A 19,613-nucleotide genomic window follows, 5' to 3' on the forward strand; every position below is an offset into this window, starting at 1 on the left:
GACCTAGCCCGTCAAGCCGGCACTCTCTCCTTTTCCAGCTGATGTTGCCGACGCGCTGGTACACGCTGTGGCGCATCAGACTCGATGAGCGCGGACACACTGGCGGCGTGTGGAAGCGCCGCTCGAGAAGCGAGCGAAGTGACCTTCGTGCTGTTGTCTGTCGCTTCAACGCAAACTGAGCGCCGACAACACACAGCACGCACAAAGCTACGAGCCGCCGACGCACCTACACTGCTAGATTCGGCCCCAACGCAGATCGCTTTCAAGATACGGCTTGTGCGAGCGCGCGCCGCCCCGCTATCCCTCCCCCCTCGCTCACTCGCCGGAGCCTCGAGCGCAACGGAAGAACAACACTAGGGAAGCTGCGGAAGGTGGGGGACCAGGTGGGCCGCATGGTCCGCCGGGTTTCCAACAAGCGCGGGGGTCTCAGATGCAAAGATGCGTTGCGGCTGGCTAATGCATTTGTGACTAGTCGAATCTTGTATTCGACTCCATACCTCCATCTCCGCAAGCATGAGGAGGACGCACTTGAGGTCATTCTCCGAAAGATGATTAAGCGGGCCCTTGATCTCCCGGTCAGCACCTCTAACCAGCGCCTTCTGGGCCTGGGGATGGTGAATACGTATCGGGAGCTCAAGGAAGCTCATCTTACCAACCAAATCACACGCCTTTCTCAGACACTGTCGGGTCGCCGCCTCCTTGCCCGACTACACCTCCAACCTTTCAGACAGATGGAAGAGCGCGTACGTACGCCACAAGAATGGCGCTATGCCCTGCACGTGCGCCCTCTTCCCCGGAACATGGCATGCACACACCATGATGGCAGACGCCTGGCTCGGGCGGAGGCCCTGGCGCGCCATTATGATTCCAAACCCGGCGTTTTCTACGTGGATGCCACCGGCCCACACCTTGGGGGATGGTTTACGGCCGCGGTGGTCCACGAAGGCAAAACAGTTAACGGCCTTAGCTTTCGCGCTAGAGACATAACATATGCGGAGGAAGTCGCCATCGCGTTGGCTGCATCCGATTCTCGCTCTCAAACCATCATTACCGACTCGCGAGGGGCCTGTCGGAACTACGAACAGGGTCAGATATCATTCCTGGCCTATCGCGTCCTTCATTCTAGCTACCGAACCGGGGACCCCGACCCCCGATACGTCGTTTGGGCTCCTGCTCACATGGGATTAGAGGGAAATGAGGCAGCGGATGATGCCGCCCGCGCGCTTTCTCACCAGGCTCCTTTTTTCTCTGATTCCTCCGATCAGGACTCCACCCCCAACCCAATCTACTCGTATACAGAAATTACAGCTTATTATCAATCCGGCCACGAACTCTACCCCCGCCCGTGTAGAGGCCTCAAAAAGGAGGAGGAGCGTCTCCTGCTCCGTCTCTTCACGAACACTATGCTGTGCCCGGCGGCTCTTAAACATTTCGATCCAGCCTTTACTGGAGCTTGCCCGCACTGTGCGGAGAAGTCTTCGGACCTCTACCACATGGTGTGGGCTTGCCCATCCAACCCTGCCTTTTCCCCCTTACCCAACCCTACCCGGGAGCACTGGGAGGCTTCCCTGCTTGGCTGCTCAGACCTACGGGCCCAAAAGGCCCTGGTTAGGCGCGCCCAGGCGGCGGCTACTGCCACTGGGGTCCCGTACTAGGGACTCCACCTAGTGTTTGTAAGGGGCGGCCTCTTCAGGGTCGTCCCGAGCATATCTCCTCGTACGTTTTGTGGTACAAATAAAAGTTTTTCACCACCACCATCCTCCCTGCTTTTCTTGCGCGCGCGAGATTTTGACGCGGTCGTCGGCTCCCCTCGCACGTTTTTACTCGCACATACAGCATACGGCGCGCGGCGACTGCGTTATCGCCCTTGGACTTTTAGGGTACGGCCACGCTAGCGGCAAAAGCACGAAGCAAAAACGCGCGTCATGCCGCGCGCGGCAAAAGCGGCAGGAATCTGGGGTCTTGCGGCGTGCCGCGCGAAATGGGTTCGATTTCTGCGGCAAATGCCGCGTGCCGCGAGATGAAGAACCAATCAAGAGCGACGAGGGTGACGTCAAGGAGCCATCACAGCCGAACGCCGCCGGTCCGCGCCGGGTTTTCAATCGACGATCGTCGTCTCTCACGTGAAACAACGAGCGCTCGCGGTGTTGCTCGCCCGTTCGGAGAGCGCGGGAGATCTTATCGCGCTGCCGCGCGGCGAGACGCGCGTGCCACGGTGGCCTCGCGGCAAGGCCACAGAGAAAAAGGAATTTCTTTCTCTATGGCAAGGCGCTGACGCGCGGCAACTTGCCGCTCGCTGCATGACGCGCGCGTTTTTTGCCGCTAGCGTGGCCGTACCCTTATATACGGAATATCTATGAGCCAAAACCAATTTTAGGGCCACAACGCGTCATGGACACCATACTTATTTAGCAAATACGGATCTCAAGGGCCATACTTTTGCTGGCGGAAACCGAAAATACGTCATAGTTGTCGCCCCCGGCACTTTGGGCGGCCAATGCCATCGTCAAGCCACCAAGTCAAGCGACATCAAAAGTCAAAATGGCCGCTCGGGCCGGCGCGGGGTGGCAGTTCGCAACGTATGATGCGAGAACGGTCCCACAGTTGCGACGCGACAGCGGGGTTACCAATGGATTGAGTTCCATGGGAGCTGTGCCGGGACCGGTCGAAAACGATGTAACAGCCGGGAAAACGCAGCCCCCGGGAACGTAACAGGGAGGTTTTATTGTACCACTATACGACGGTACGACGCCATCGGGACGCTCGCCCTTCGTTTCCGATGCCTCGCGCTTGTGCGAAACGACACGCGTCCACGCATCCGCTACCTGGTGTGACATTCCGAGGACGAAAACGGAAAACGGGTGCGCCTTATAATAGAGGGCGCGTTAGAATCGAGTAAATACGGTAAGCGTTTCTTTTTCGAATTTTCATGCCCAACCTGCATATAACGAAATCCTCGTTATAACGAAGTTTTTCGGGAATTTGTCAATTTTGTTATATCCAGGTTTAACTGAATTCTTTTCAAAGCCATGAATTTACTGTATGCAAAGCAACCTCCCTGACGCATTTGACGTCAATTCAAGCATTTTTTACGTGTTCTTACTGTTTGCGCCGTCGGCCCTTTTTGGTACCGACGCGGACGGATTGCAGCCTAATGGGACATATATTGCTTCGCATTAAAATTAGGTGGACACACTGATAAGCACGACCTCAGCTCGTCAACGGCAGTAATCGCGTTGTCAAAGTGATTTGGACTAACATGAGTTGGTCCAAATCACTTTGAAAACGGCATTACTACCATTGACGAGCTGAACTCGTCCGAAACACTTTCTTGGTTGAAATCTGGAATAGCCTTCTTAGGCCGCGTACACAGTCAAGCTTTGTGCACGCAATGTGCCAAGCGTCTGCTTCTAGTTTTTGGTAGTTCTTGATGAGTCGGTATTCACGCTTTAGTCACATGAGATCCCGATGAGACTCTCTGTCATACCGCTATTGATGTGGTATACGGTTGGCATCCCGCCAAAGATTTGCAAGTGGCCTATTCATGCTAATATCGCATGAGATAGTGCTTCTGGAATCCGGCCGCGCCTCCGTGGTCATAAAGTTGAACTATTATAAATCCGTAAAAGATTCATTAAATTGTTTTAGGCAAAAGTTAGTTTCCCTCTTTTCATAGACCTTGCGCTTGAACGTGGTGTTTACAGCTAAGTGGTCGGTTCCCCATGTGACCAATTGTGCGTCCCATTGCCTTATGAAATGGGAGGTCATGTCCTCATATCTCGCATTGGGCGTTGGTGTTTCTGCTGTGTCGCAATCAAAATTGCCGCAATCAAAATTCATTTTCGCTCATCTATTAAAAATAAGGCACCCCATAAGAGGCCAAAATACTCTCCGTCTGATGCTTTGTACATTTCTTGCTTTATTTATGCCAACTGCTTTGTTGCCCACTTTAGCATCTCGTGAAGTTCAGCGGCTAGGGAGGAAATGCCACTTGTGTTACAAGCATGCGACGGGGTATGGCTCCCTGAGCAGCCAGGCAATCACAGCGAGCGATTTCGCACAACAGTGTCAAGCACGGTAAACTGACAGAATGATTTTATATTTCATTACACGTGTCGTGCGAGTGCCAGCGCCAAATTCCACAACGCAACATTGCCGTCACCAAGCATACGGAAGACGTATACGTAATGCACTTAAGTGTTTGTAATGCACCTAAGTAGATCTCCCCCTTCTTCATGGAACACCACCTCGAGTGGGCATAAGTAAGCTAGGCGCACATTCGATTCCTGCAAAGTGTCAGGAACGTGAATAAAGGATTGTAATGCGGTATATTAATACGTAAGCATTCTTTGGCGAGTTCCCAGCAAAATCTGTCTGTCATGGGAAAAGTGTAATGCCTTGCATCTGCACATAAATGCGTAATTTGGCAAGTTGAGACATTTAATCGTTATAATAGTGTAACTGTCGTTGATTGGTAGCTTCATAAGTTATAAGTCCAATAAGAAAATCGATGACAGACAAAACCATTCTCGTCAGGCCGCCTTGAAAGCTTAATTAGAATGATTGGAGGGGCTAATTGGTTCGTTCCTAATGACTGATTGCTACTTGCGCAATATTGGGAAACAGGGTACAAAACAAGAAAGTACACACACAAAGATGGAGCGCCGACTAGTCGGCGCTCAATCTTTCTGTCTTTTCTTGTGTAGTGCCTTGTTCCATAATTGTGCGCACTGAGCAATGAGTTATTAGTGGAAAGCTTACTTTCCCTTATTATGGAATCCTGTGCAGGAAAGCCTCCTGTAAGGCTTTTGAGTATAAAAAATGGGAATAACTGATTGGTACATGCGATAATAGTTTTAAAAAATTAATGATTGGTGGCGGTAAAACAAAACTGGCCACTGCGCCCTAGCTGCGTCAGTCTCGTCACAAAAAGAAAAGAAAAAAAGAGACAATCAAATAAAAAATGCAAAAAAAAACTGCTGTGGTGAAACTGGTTCTGACGGCGTTGCGGATCAGTTGATGCGATTGATTTGAAGCGGCCATGCAGCTTCCTGGCAACTCATCTGCACACCGTTCAATACACGGATTTCCTTTCTTTTTCAATGGAAATGCGATGAGTGGGCATGCACATGCTAGGAAAAGCAACTAAGTAAAAGCGAAGTAACGGTCGAGCCAAACAATGCTTTCGCAATAGTAGACAATTCTCAGAAGTTCTGTAGCATTTTATGGGTGAATTTGTTTTTCCTACCGAGAAAACGCGTTCATTGGAATGCCTTTTCTTTTGTGAACAAAGCAGCCTTCACGGAAAGCACTATGCTGCCACACCGTAGTACGACCGCGACAGAGGTTATTGCGACAACAAAAAGGTAATACTCTCCTCATTCATGTGCGCGCTTGTAGCCAGAACGCTCACAGAAGACGACACAGCTCGTCCATCGTTGCACTGTATGCCACCGGGAGCGCATGTGCCGCGCTGCACTCGCAGGACGTGAACTTATGCGGTACCCCGCACTGCACTGTCTATAGACAATGAGCTCACAAAGGCACCTGAATTCAAAGTATTCCGCCACATTTTGAATCTACTATGATCGAAAGCACACGTAAAATTATTTATTTCTATGTTTCTGATAAAAAATCACATTCTGCAGCGCGATGACTTTATTTCACGACCACAGTAAGTATACAAGAAAAAAAAAACACAGCATATCCACGAAGTGAATGATGATGAGTGGGCGAAGCACCGGGGGATCTTTCGGGTAAACGACAGCTACGGACGAGAGATAAAGAGAGCGCGCGTCGGGAACGAGAGAGAAAATTACACCATCTTCCCGTAGGGGAACCCTGAGTAGTATGCGAAGCAGCCATGGGGTCGACTCAAGGTAGTTTTATCAGCTGTATAAACTTGGACATGCAGCAGCACCAGCAACGCGCAGAACTGTTGTCGACGCCGTCGGCGTTTTGCCCGCGTTCGCACCAAACTCGCGCAAAGTGGAAGCGGAAGTGGAACCGGAACCGGAAGTGGAACCGGAAGAGGTAGCGGAACCAGAACGCCATCTAGTGAACACTTCATAAAACTACAGGTGGCTACATACTACTACTGGAACGACCCACACCCTAAGGAGCTTCGCCCCTAAAAAAGATATCGCAATGCTAAAGAGACAGCGGAGCTGATGCGCACGTAGCTACTCCTGGCGTTTGGGCTAGTTTAAGCGCCAGTCATCCGAAGTCATCTCCAGCATTTTCAGGAATTTACCGCGACGCGCGACCTTTTCTTCGGGAGTACGAACTATGTTTGGGCGTCCCGTGGTTTCTACTGATCGAGCGCTGCCACGCACACGCTTAAATAGCTGTTGCCTCAAGGTCAGCGCATGCGCAGATCTGATCGTTATCACGGCGCATGCCGAGCTTCTGCCGAGCTGCTGCCGGCGCCGCCCGCGTTTCCCCGATGCGAACGCGAGAAACGCGTTCGCTGTCGGCGCATGCGCAGTACACAGGTGGTAGGTTGCGCCAGGTGCTCTAGCAGCTGCGGCGTCGCTGGTTGTCATGGCTACGGCGCGGCCGGCTTTATGTGAAATACCATACTTTTTACGGCTAGCTTAAACAACTTCGCTGTTAAAAGAAAACAACGGTGGCATTCGTCTTGAGAAGGAATCGCAAATACGAAAACTAGCGCTTAGCACATTGGGCGTAAGACATTGGGGAAATGCATATTGGCGCATAAAGAAAGACTAAATTTTTTATCATTTTTGTCGCACACGAGCTGTAAAGCTAACATATGTACAGGACAGACAAATGCGCCAGACCTGGTAATACAATAGACGCATCGTTCCAGTAATATCTGAAACATTAGTCGACGATCTAATAATTGCTTCCTGTAGCGCTAATGCAATTTCTGTCAGGAAAATGCAATTACGAGTTTCCCAAATATACACTTTGTTAAAGGAAATGATTAGCTAACTGCATAGGTGGTGTTTAAAAACTATTATGGCCCAACTTATGACCTATTGAACAAGATGGATATTTTTTGCTACGTCACCTGCTAATAGTGAATATCCTGAAAATGAGGTGAATAATGCTAAATTATGGGATGATCCCGACTACATTCACAGAAAACGTTTCCAAGCACAATAGGTCACCGAAACATGGTGGCAATTTCTGCGTCTAGAGTTATTGAGAATCAAACGAAATCTTAATAATGCTTAGACAATGGGGCACGGTTAAACATAAAAGAACGTTTTTTTATCCCAATGAAATTTTTTTCTTCATTCAACTCATCGCGCTTATTACTCATAAATTAAATTGACACGTGTAGTTGTTCATGTTTCTCCGGTGACCCTTGTTCGCCGGTTAACAAATTTTAAACGTTATTGCTCGGCGCATGATGCGCCTGCATGTATGAGAAGTTTCTCCAATGTTATCGATAGTTCTGTCCATTGTCTGTTGTCACCGAACCTTGTATAATCTGATTGTATGCGCGACGCAAATTGTGTTGTACTTTCGGGAAGGCACGTGGGCACTAGCGGTTACGATGGAACCTTCGACGAGTCATGTATAAAAGCCGACGCGCTTGACCCACTGATAAGATTTTAGACGATCGTCGAGTTTACTCACCGCTATGGTGGTCCTTTGAGTGTTACTTGTTTTGGTAGGCATAAGTTTGCCCAATATTGAGTTAAATTTGTAACTCATCAGTTTTAACACAGCGTCGTCCTTCACCGTCTCTACAACGTGACAATATTACCTCTGATCTCTTCGGAAGATTTCCAGTTGACCCTGCAGGATATGATTGACCGGGAATTGATTCCTCGTAATCCCTGTGGATCCTGCCGGTCGCCTCGTACGACATGAGAGTCAGTGCGAAGGGGATCAGGAGCACAATGGCGGCCACCGAGCAGAGCACCCACATGCGGAACCAGCCGAAACTGCTGTCATCCTCCTCTCTGTCGTATTGGGGCTCGTCATCCTGAACGCGGGAGTGAACGAGGAACGCATCTTGTTGTTATCATATACGTATCAACTGTGGTACGTTTAGTGTGTGAACTTGCTTTCTAAGGGAACGGTATACGGTCTTCTTGAGCGAGTGTAAAGGTAGCACACCCGCAATTTATTTGCAACGATGGGCGAAATACTCGCCGCAACAACACTGCGAAGCAAAGCATACATTGCGGAGTTGACTGTTGGGTGCATATTTGCTGAAAACCGCAACTTAACACACATATATCACACGTAAAGCCCGGTCAAAGGGTCAAACACGCTGCTAATCAAACTGCTGGTTAATAGGAGGTGACTTTTGTTTGACTTTAAAGCGAATAGCATTGCCTACCGCGAAAGGCTTTTCATATCTTATCGGCTGACGACATGCCAGGAGCCTGCAGACAAGCAGAGTTTTTCGGGGGGGGGGGGGGGGGGTCGAGCTAGCGCAGGGAGAAAAGTACGCACGTCTCTGATTTGGCCACATTCATTTGCTTAGCTTGCGGTGGCGTGTCGACAATTGCGGCGGCATGCTACGAGGCGTTAAATATGCCGCCAGAACGGATGCTCAATGAAGACTCGGCAGAGCGATGTCGTATATACGTGCCGAAAGGTCTCGGCAACGATATGCTGCCGCGCGGAATTTTTAGTATACGGAAAGAAAATCAATTCGTCGTGGTCAACTCCGAGTGCACAGCGCCGGAGCGATCAGTGGACAGCCATTTCCTATCCAGTTCGGAACGGGGCCGTATCTGGCTATTACGAAGAAAGGTTACGGTGGCACCTTTAGTGTGCACACGTCCGTTTGACGTGGTGAGTTTCCGATGTTTTGCGACGTCGCGTGACAGACCGGCGAACTAGGCGTGGAACGATAACATTTCCGCCACTCGAGTCAGGTTAATGATGACAAAGGCGTATAGTCATGAAAGTGTTTTTGTTTTGTTCGGCTTAGTCATGCATAATCAGTGTGCACACATCATCGTCAAATGGGGAGTTTTCAGTTTTCGAGACGACTCGTGGCGGCCCGGTGAAGTGGGCATGGCCTCAAAAATGTTGTACCCATCGCAAATGGCTAACGAAAGAATTGGGAACAAATACAGCTTGGAATAGATTTGCGTTTTAGCGCATTTCAAGTAGTGGACTGATGATATGGAAAGACCTTGTTTTCCTCGACGAGCACATTGCAATAATCGTAATAAGTTGGGTGCTTAGTATGAAATGTAATGTGGATGAAAAGAAACAGTAAGTGCTCATACCAAATACTTCGATTTGAAACCTTTAGTAAGCGGTGCTGTTCGCACCATCCAACGCACCCACCCGCAAGCAAGAGGCTGAGTTCATCGAGCAGGGAGCATTAGGCGTTAAGGCTTTGTGCTCACATCGTCGTCGGAGAAAGGGCCCAAGCTCTCGACGACTACCGCTGCAGCTTGGCCGGCCTGGGATGGTGGTAGGTATTCCTCTGACGGTGGACTCTCGGGAGGCTTGGGCATCTGCTCCTCCTCGCTTTCCTCTAAGCTCGTTACGCCGTGCTGCCGCTGGTGTTCGCATGCCGCTGCATCCTCGGCGGCCTTGGTGCGCGCTACGGCATCGCCTGTCACCTCTTTGTCGGCCAGCTTGGGCTGCGGTACATCGGTGCCGTCAGCCTTCAGCTTTGTGGAGACTGCGGAAGACTCGGCAGCCGTGTCTACCTTGGGCAGTGGCTTCGGGTCCAGCGGTGGCTTCAGAGCATAGCATACATAAAGGTGTTACAAAGTTCGCATGAGACAGATTAATCGCAACGTAAATACATATTTTTGAAATAACATATATCTCATATTTTCCGTTGGTAGTGGACATTCACTGGGTCTGCTTTCAGTATTGTATCTTTCGGTGTAGAAATGGTATATTTTGGAACATTAGGAAATGTAAACTCTGCCTAAATAGATGAAACGAAATAAAATATTGGCGGCGATGTATCCTAGCCTTCTCGTCATACCATAACAGATCGTTTCCCCAATTGTCACTAAATTTTAAACAACGTGACTCGTTCAGTTCACCATGCACAACACGAAGCCTCCCATAAGGTGCTAAAATGAAAAAAAGGGAAGTTCAGTGATTATTTGCAAAGTTGCCTAATTAATACAGAAACATTACACTTTTGGCACACACAATGCATTGAAATAGTGAACTCAGTCTGAAGTACAGTTCTTAGGGACACTAGGGAATGCAGAGGGTAATGCCCATAGAACGCTTTCTAGCACGTGATGACGGAATGTTTTAGGAAAACTTTATTCGCAAACTTTTCAGTTCTCAGTGGAAGTGATGTTACTCCCATTTTCACAAAATTGCTCCTTGATGGCAGTTACAACCCTCTTCGGTTGACAGGATAATTTCTACGACAATCTTAAAACATTTGTAACGTTGCGGAGTACTTAACAACATAGCTCACTGCAAAAGCCGTGTTCTGCTTACGCAGTTTGTACTTCGCCTCTAGCACAACCCATACTGTTTCTTTTATTTTCCCCAAGCAAAATTCCTTCGTAGTGTCGATTATTCTTGTGTCTCTCCACTTTGTCCTTGTCAGTGCGCTGCTTCACCAATAGGGTATGATGATTAATCACCGACTCGCCCAACTTTTCACATTACTGTCCTTCGTAGACGTATGCCAGTCTGGCAACTGATACATCAAAAGCAGCGAAGCACTGTAACCGAGTTCTCACACTCTTAGGAAGTATTAGGTGTCTGTTGGCTGAATCGAACTCAGCTGCGCTGTAGCCTCTCAGCGTCAGCTTTACGCCGCGGTTGTACAAAGACTGAAAACCGCCATCTACGAGTGTGCTTAGTGGCGTCACTTAGGGCTCTCTATCAGCCTGCGTTGCAGCTAGTGATACTTAACTATCAATTGTACTATCCATGGCGGACTGTTGACGTCAGTGGTAAGATTGCTAGTGTACTATTGGCAATGTAAAGTCATACAGCGTACCGCACCTCAACACTGCCACATGATCTTGGCGACGTTACGCTGTTTCCGGTTACGTCAACTGAGAGTTACTGATGGGTGTTCCTCGCAACATTACTCGTTATATAACTAACCAAGAGTTACAAAACAATCGTACGCCCTGCCAATAGCGCGATTTTGCAATACTATTCATAGCTTTTTACACTGTACATTGTTTTAAAGCAAGATTACATGATGATGTCGATACTGCTATCCATAGTTGTACTATCAATAGTCCTGGTTACACTAACAATCAATACTTTAAACAACTATGGTACTAGCAATAAATAATTATCTGATAGTTCTGCTTGGCTGGTTCACTAGTTGCAGCATCGCCGCGTCAGCCTTTCACCCCGCAGCCGTACAAATTCAGAGCTATCAACTTTGGAGCGGCATAACGGTACAGGAAAAGCAAAAGTAGGGGGAAAATATGGCATTACTTATCTCACAACGACTGTCACCGGTAATGCAAATAGCAGTCGAGCAATGTAGTGACCGAGCGTATTCCTGAAGTAAAGTTTATTTACCACATGTAGCGGTATAATGCTGAGCCTTTCGTTCATTTGACTATATGCCAGGCGCTCCGGTATCGGCCGACTTTGCTATGGCACTCGCTTGCCAAGGTTACCCACGATCGTGGAGGCACGACCACGAATGCATGACGCAGGTGCCGTAACGATGGAGCGCCGAAGAAGGAATGAAAATGATGGAACGACAAAGGCGTATGACAACGATGGCCTGCCGCCAATGAGAAGTGGATTCTTAAATATGACGATGGTGTAACGGCGACAACGTAAGGGGAATGAGATGCCGACGACTGTATGAGGACGATGGCTGGACGAAGAAGCGGGAATGACGACGACGACGACACGACCAAGAAAGCGTGGCGACGATTGTATGAGAATGGCTGCACGATGGCGTCTGTGTGACGATGCAATGAAGACGATGGCATAACCACGATTGAGAGACTACACCGTGATAACGGCGGAATGGCGAACAAGGACTGATGTTCATGGATGGACGAAGGTGGCATGACGATCGAAGGTTGCATGACGAGGACAGTGTGATGACAGTGGGATGATGATACTGAAGTCAGGAAGACAGTGAGACGACTGCGTGACAAAGATGGCGTGACGAGAACGACGAAGATGTTGTGCCGAGAATTGGATGTATAAGTTACAACGATGATGGAACAACCGCGACGGCATCCCGGTCACGGTATGACGGCGAATGCCTGCTGACGACTGTATGACATCGATGCGGCAACGACGATGGCATAACAAGGGCATCACAACAATGTGATCACGACGAGTGTAGGACGGCACTAGCGTGGCGATGACTTTATCGCGAAACCTCTACAACGATGATGGCAACGGAGCTTTTGTTACAGATACTTGTCTGGGAACGTCGTGGAAAAGAGTCTGTAACGCGCTAGGAACGCCGTCGCCCGTGAACGCCGACGTGTCCCATCCCCCACAAATAGAGCCATTCACAGCCTCGCTGTTTGACCATCTTCACGGAGACAAAGGGGCGGCGATTTTCTCTTTTTTTTTCATTTTGCCCCCATCTAAATGCGGCCGCCTTGGCCGGGAAACAAACCAGTGACCTCATGCTTTGCAGCGTAACGTCATATCTCCGCTAAGGTCCCCCAGGCGGCCAACAAAAAATAAAGCTCGGCTGGTTAAAGAAAGCGTGCATGTAAGTTCTTGCCATATCGGAAGAGAAATACACAGGGTTGCTTTCACGTGACAATCGTTTATTTACTATTTTCTGAAGCAAATTCGCTATCATTAATTTAATATCGACCAGACTGTCGCCTGCCGGCCTTCGCCCACGCGCAAGATTGCTACGGAACTACAATTAACAGCTTAGCCTTAAAATAAGGTACCTCATTCACTTCACCATTGACACGACCAAAAATTTGAAGGACACTTTTTAAATGCCAAAGTGCGTTCGGCGAAAGCCTGTGGCCATTCGACTGACTATGCCATGTCTTTTTTTGTGATTTCTGAGAGTGTTTGAGGGGGAGAGGCCACATCTTGCACCGTTCCAGGGCACGGACAGTCGGACGCCGCCGCTTTGCCATCACGTGATTGCTGAGAGAGTGTAAGGGGGAGAGGCCACAGCTGTGGCGGCGCAACTATTGTTATGCGCCGCTGTGCCATCACTTGATTGCTGAGAGAGTGTGAGGGGGAGAGGCCACAGTTGGCTCCGTTCCAGGGCACGGACCAACGGACGGTCGGACACCGCGAGTATGAGCCATTAAAGGCTTTCGCCTTAAAACCTTCCACTATAGCCTTTCATATGGCATAGCAATGTGTAGAAAACGAGGGTTCAGTAATTACTTGCGCAACTCATAATAAGGCCAGGAATGTTGATGTTTAACCATATTTTTGCAAATGAAATAAAGCCCATTTTTAACGAAATTGAAAATCGCAGTGAAAAAGCTCTCTGCACAATTAGAAACAGTCTATATTGGCCGCATAACACTTTCGAGCACTTGCATAGGAAATAGTTTGCGAAAGAACAATTACCCGACGCTTGTCAAACCATGCGGCAAACTTCACCCACGCAAATGCATAAGATTTCCTCAGAATATCAATTTTGTGGAATTCCTTGAGGATGCTCGACAAACTTTCTGTGGGTTCTCAAAAAAAGCTTATAAATCTCAGGAATGCTTGGCTAAGTAACTTTTGACAACGGCGGTATTAAACGGCTCACCTTAAACTTGTCGTACGTGTCACGCCGATGCAAACATGGAAATGTAGAAGTGTTAGGTAAGGTACAGTGCAGTAACCATAGGTTAGTGAGGTCTAGGATTTCTCTCAATTTGAAGAGAGAAAGAGTGAAATTAGTCGAGAGGGAACGGGCTAACCTAGACGCAGTAAGGGTAAAAGCAGACCAATTCAGGCTGGTGCTCACAAACAAATATGCAGCTTTAGAACAGGAAGATGAAGGTAAGATAGAGGTAATGAATGAAACACTAGGCTGATCTCAGAAGCAGCAACTGAAGTGGCAGGTAAGGCACCAAGGCAACCAGTAGTAGGTAAGCTCTCCCAAGAAACAAAGGACCTAATAAAGAAACGACAAAACATGAAAGGATACAACTCAAGAGATCAGATAGAATTCGCTGAACTGTCAAAACTGATCAACAAGAAAAAAGTAAGGGATATTCGAAATTATAACGTGGGAAAGATTGAGGAAGCCGTAAAATATGGACGCAGCATGAAATCAGTAAGAAGAAAGCTTGGCATAGGGCAAGGCAAGATGTATGCATTGAAAGATAAGCATGGTAATATCATCAACAATTTCGAAGACATAGTAAAACCAGAGGAAGAATTCTATACTGACCTGTACAGTGCCCAAAACAGCCAAGCTACTTTCATTCGAAATAGTGATGAACCGGATACAGAGGCTCCTTCTATAACTAGCGGTGAAGTTAGAAGGGCCTTGAAAGACATGACTAGGGGAAAAGCTGCTGGCTAAGATGGAATAACAGTAGATTTATTCAAAGATGAAGGAAATATCATGCTTGAAAAGCTTTCGGCCCTTTATACATAATGCCTCACAACTTCAAGTGTACCAGAGAGCTGGAAGAACGCCAACATTATACTTATCTATAAGCTGGGAGACGTTAAAGAATTGAAGAATTACAGACCCATTAGCTTGCTTTCAGTATTATATAAAATATTCATCAAGATAATTTCCAATAGAATCAGCGCAACACTTGACTTCAGCCAACCAAGAGGACAGGCTGGCTTCAGGAAGGATTATTCTACGATGGATCATATCCATGTCATCAATCAGGAAATCGAGAAATCTGCGGAGTACAACCAACCTCTCTATATGGCTTTCGTAGATTATGAAAAAGCATTTGATTCAGTAGAGATACCAGCAGTCATAGAGGCATTGCGTAATCAAGGAGTACAGGAGGCATACGTGAATATCTTAGCAAATATCTACAAGGATTCCGCAGCTAATTTGGTTCTCCACAAGAACAGTAGAAAGTTACCTATTAGGAAAGGGTCAGGCAAGGAGACACAATCTCTCCAATGCTATTCACTGCATGCTTAGAAGTATTCAAGCTCTTAGACTGGGAAGGCTTAGGAGTGAGGATTAACGGCGAATATCTCAACCACCTTCGGTTTGCAGATTACATTGTCCTATTTAGCAACAATGGAGACGAATTACAACAAATCATTGAGGACCTTAATCGTCGTAAACCGTCGCCGATAACCGGACATGCCTACCCGTCGTCAATTTTGGACTAACAAAGCAAGTTCTACCCCAAGGCATATCGGTTGCAAAGCTGCGTGCTATAGGAGATGACCACGTCATGGCGTTTTCTGTAGACGGCTGCTCCGAGTCTTCACCATGTCCACAGGATGCTATTTGCCTTGACGAAACCTTTACTCCCATGATTGCTGCGGACCTATTGCGTGAACAAGCAGCAGCTCTGTGTCGCCTTTTGGTTTCTTACCAAGGCATCTTCGACCTCAACAATCGACAATTGGGCCAGACTTCAAATGTTAAGCACCACATAAATACTGGTGATGCCAGTCCTATTCATCGCCGGCCATATCGAGTTTCTCTTTCAGAGCGAAAGGTTAATCAAGATGAAGTGCACAAGGTGCTTGCCAAAGGCATTGTTGAACCCTCGTCGAGCCCTTGGGCGTCGCCCGTTGTGCTTGTTAAAAAGAAAGATGGTACGTGGCACTTCTGCGTACATTATCGTCATCTAAACCGAATTACCAAAAAAGACGTCTACCCCTTGCCTCGCATTGACGAAGCCCTCGATTGTCTCCACGGTGCCAACTACTTCTGATCAATAGACCTTCGGACTGGTTATTGGCAAATTTGTGTGGATGAAAGGGACCGAGAGAAGACCGCATTTGTCACGCCTGATGATCTATATCAATTCAAAGTTATACCATTCGGTCTGTGCAACTCCCCTGCCACATTCGAGCGTATATGGGCTCTTTGCTTCAAGGGTTCAAATGAACAACATGCCTTTGCTACCTAGACGACGTTCTCGTATTTTCGCCTACAATTAAGACACACCTTGAGCGCTTATCAGCTGTTCTTTAACTCTTTCGCGAGGTTGGGCTCAGACAAAATACCTCGAAGTGTCGCTTTGGTCGTCGGCAGATTAGAGTGCTGGGCCACCTCGTCGACGCTTCCGGTATTCAACCAGACCCGGAGAAAATTCATGCTGTCACGTCTTTTCCTGTACCTCAGTCTGTCAAAGACGTCCGAAGTTTTGTAGGACTCAGCTCCTACTTCAGAGGGTTCGTTAAAGACTTCGGAGCGATTGCCCGACCACTTACTGATCTTCTGAAGAAGGACGTGCCGTTTACGTGGGGTCCCGCTCAAGCTGCCGCGTTTGCCCACCTGACGAACATTCTCACCTACGCCACCTATTCTGGCCCACTTTGACCCGGCCTCTCCTACAGAGGTCCGTACCGATGCCAGTGGTCACGGTATCGGAGCTGTCTTAGCTCAACGCCAACAGGGACGTGATCGTGTTATCGTCTACGCTAGCCGCCTCCTCACAGCAGCGGAGCGCAACTATTCGATTACAGACCGTGAATGCCTGGCTCTCGTCTGGGCGGTTTCTAAATACCGCCCATATTTGTATGGCACGCATTTCTCTGTAATCACGGAACACCATGCACTCTGCTGCCTTTCCTCACTCAAGGATCCTACCGGCCGGCTTGGTCGCTGGGCTCTGCGGCTACAGGAATATTCTTATGCGGTAGTCTACAAGTCGGGCCGCCTACATCAAGACGCAGACTGCTTATCACGCTTTCTAGTGGACGAACCACCCGCCGACGCTGACACCGATGCCGACGTTTGCGTTTTCTCGGTTTCTCAGCTGCTACACGTCGCCGACGAGCAACGCCGTGATGCCACCTTGCGCGACATCATTGATCGTTTGGAATCTTCGCCTTCTGATTCGTTCCTTCATTTGTTTGTTCTCCGGGATGGTGTATTATACCACCACAACGTCCGCTCTAGGAATCCTGTACTCTACGGAGCGGCGCTGCGTGGGACGCGGGCGCCGCTCCGTAGAGTAGAGGATCCCTAGAGGAGAGAAAGGGGGGGAGCGTAGGAGAGGAGAGAGAGGGGGAGGGTACGCGCATGCGCTGTGGGGGTGTGGGACGCCGCGGGACGGAAGGAGGGACGGACAAAGCCCCCGCCATAAGCTGCTTCGCATCTAAAAGCCGGCAGATCCCACGCCCTGTGCGAATCAATGTTGCGCGAAGCAGTGTGCGGGGAGCCTACAAAGTCCTACAAAGTGTGACGGAAGCGAGATGGAGGCGAGGGATGTATTTTCAAAATATATACAGAGGAGACTAGGGCAAGGATGTCCGATCCGGCCCAAGAGCCAGCGTCTTCATCGTCGTCTTTGTCGCGCTGCCAAGCATCGCGTTGATCCATGTATGGATCGCTCCGTAACACCACTCTCCGGCGGCTGAAGCGCCGTCCTGGTGCTTGCTATGAAGGCGAGTAGCTAGAAGAGCAGTATGGCTTCAACCGGGAAACATGACCAACTTCAGTTGGCAGCGATGAGGTCGAAGAAGCAGGATCGAGGAGTACAATTTCGTAATTTACGTCACCGAGTTGACGAAGAACCTTGTAGGGCCCGGTGTAACGTGAGAGGAGTTTCTGATAGGCCAATGCGGCGGCATGGCGACCATAGGAGGAGCAGAGAGCCAGGCGTGAAGTGCACGCTTCTGTGTCGGCTATCGTAACGGGACTTCTGGGCTGCTTGCGAAGCAGAAAGTCAATCGTGGGCAAGTTGACGAGCTGCGCGGGCTCGAGCTGCGACGTCACTGGCGTATTCAGTAGGTGAGTGAGGAGCCGAAAGAAGGAGAGTCTCGAAGGGCAATGCAAGATGTCGGCCAAGCAGCAGATAAAACGGTGAATATCCGGCAGTGTCATGCCGCGAGGAATTGTACGCAAAGGTAACAAAGGGCAACGTGCAGTCCCAGTCACGGTGGTCTGGTGAAACATACATGGCCAGCATCTCGGTTAGCGTTCGGTTCAGGCTCTCGGTCAATCCATTCGTCTGCGGATGATAAGCGGTGGTGAGCTTATGTTCAGTGGAGTAAGCACGAAGGATTGCATCTACCACTCTTGATAGGAAGTACCTCCCGCGATCGGTGAGGAGCTGCCGAGGGGCGCCATGATGTAAAATTACGTCGTGTAGGATAAAGTCAGCGACGTCTGTAGAACAACTTGTCGGCAAAGCCCTGGTGATTGCGAAGTGCGTGGCGTAGTTTGTCGCGACCGCAACCCATTTGTTTCCCGAGATGGACGTAGGGAAAGGACCTAGAAGGTCAAGGCCGACGTGGAAGAATGGCTCTGCAGGGATATCAACAGGTTTTAGCTGGCCTGCAGGCAGTGCTGAAGGGCGCTTGCGGCGTTGGCAGCGTTCACAAGCAACGACGTATCGGAGCACAGAACTGGTACATGCCAGGCCAGAAAAACCGGCGTCGGATGCGGGCGTAAGTACGCGAGACACCTAGGTGACCGGCAATTGGTAAGTCGTGAAGCTGGTGAACACTGGAGCGAAGATGGCGAGGTAGGACAAGCAGAAGCTCTGGGCCATCTGAGCTGAGATTACGACGATACAGAACTTTGTCGTGCACCTCAAACAGGCGAACAGAATGGTCTGGTGATGGAGAGGTAAGACGGGCGATGATGAGCCGTAAGGACGCGTCTCGTTGCTGTTAGGTGGGGATATCATCCAAAGCAAGGATGGACAGTACGCAGGCGTCGGAGTCAGGGTCAATAAGGTCGGGAGCATCGACAGGGTGACGGGATAAGCAATCAGCGTCCTGGTCCAATCGTCCAGACTTGAAATGCACATCAAACGAGTATTCTTGAAGCCGTAATGCCCAGTGGTCGAGACGTCCAGACGGATCCTTCAGCGACGAAAGCCAGCATGGAGCATGATGGTCTGTAATTACAGAAAAAGTTCGGCCAAACAAGAGGGTCTGAATTTGGGGACAGCCCCCACTAAAGCCAGGCACTCGCGTTCAGTGGTGGAAAAGTTTCGTTCGGACGAGGACAGAAGGCGACTGGCGTAGGCGATGACACGTTCCTTGCCGTGCTGTGTTTGGCCAAGGACAGCCCCAATTTCATGACCCCTGGCATCAGTGCGAACTTCCGTAGGCGACGAGGGGTCGAATTGGGCCAGTATTGGTGGTGTAGTGAGTAGGCGGATGAGGGCAGAAAACGAAGCTGCTTGTTCGGGTCCCCACACGAAAGGAACGTCCGTCTTCAAGAGTTCCGTATGAGCGCGGGCGATGTCCCCGAAGTTCCGGACAAAGCGACGAAAGTAGGAACATAATCCTACAAAACTGCGGACGTCTTTGGCTGAACGTGGCACGGGAAGTTGTTGCACAGCTCGCACCTTGTCGGGGTCTGGTTGAACACCGGCAGCACTGACAAGGTGACCGAGCATAGTTATCTCGCGCCGCCCGAAACGGCACTTGGCGGTGTTCAGCTGAAGGGTGGCTCTTCGGAAGACGGCAAGAACGGCCGATAAACAGGTGAGGTGGCTCTCAAACGTAGGCGAGTAGACAATCACATCGTTCTAAATAGCATAGACAGATGGACCACTTATATCCCCGCAGCAGCGAGTCCATCATACGTT

The sequence above is a fragment of the Dermacentor silvarum genome, chromosome 8 (genome assembly GCF_013339745.2).
Source record: "Dermacentor silvarum isolate Dsil-2018 chromosome 8, BIME_Dsil_1.4, whole genome shotgun sequence".
NCBI classification, from domain to species: Eukaryota; Metazoa; Arthropoda; class Arachnida; order Ixodida; family Ixodidae; genus Dermacentor; species Dermacentor silvarum.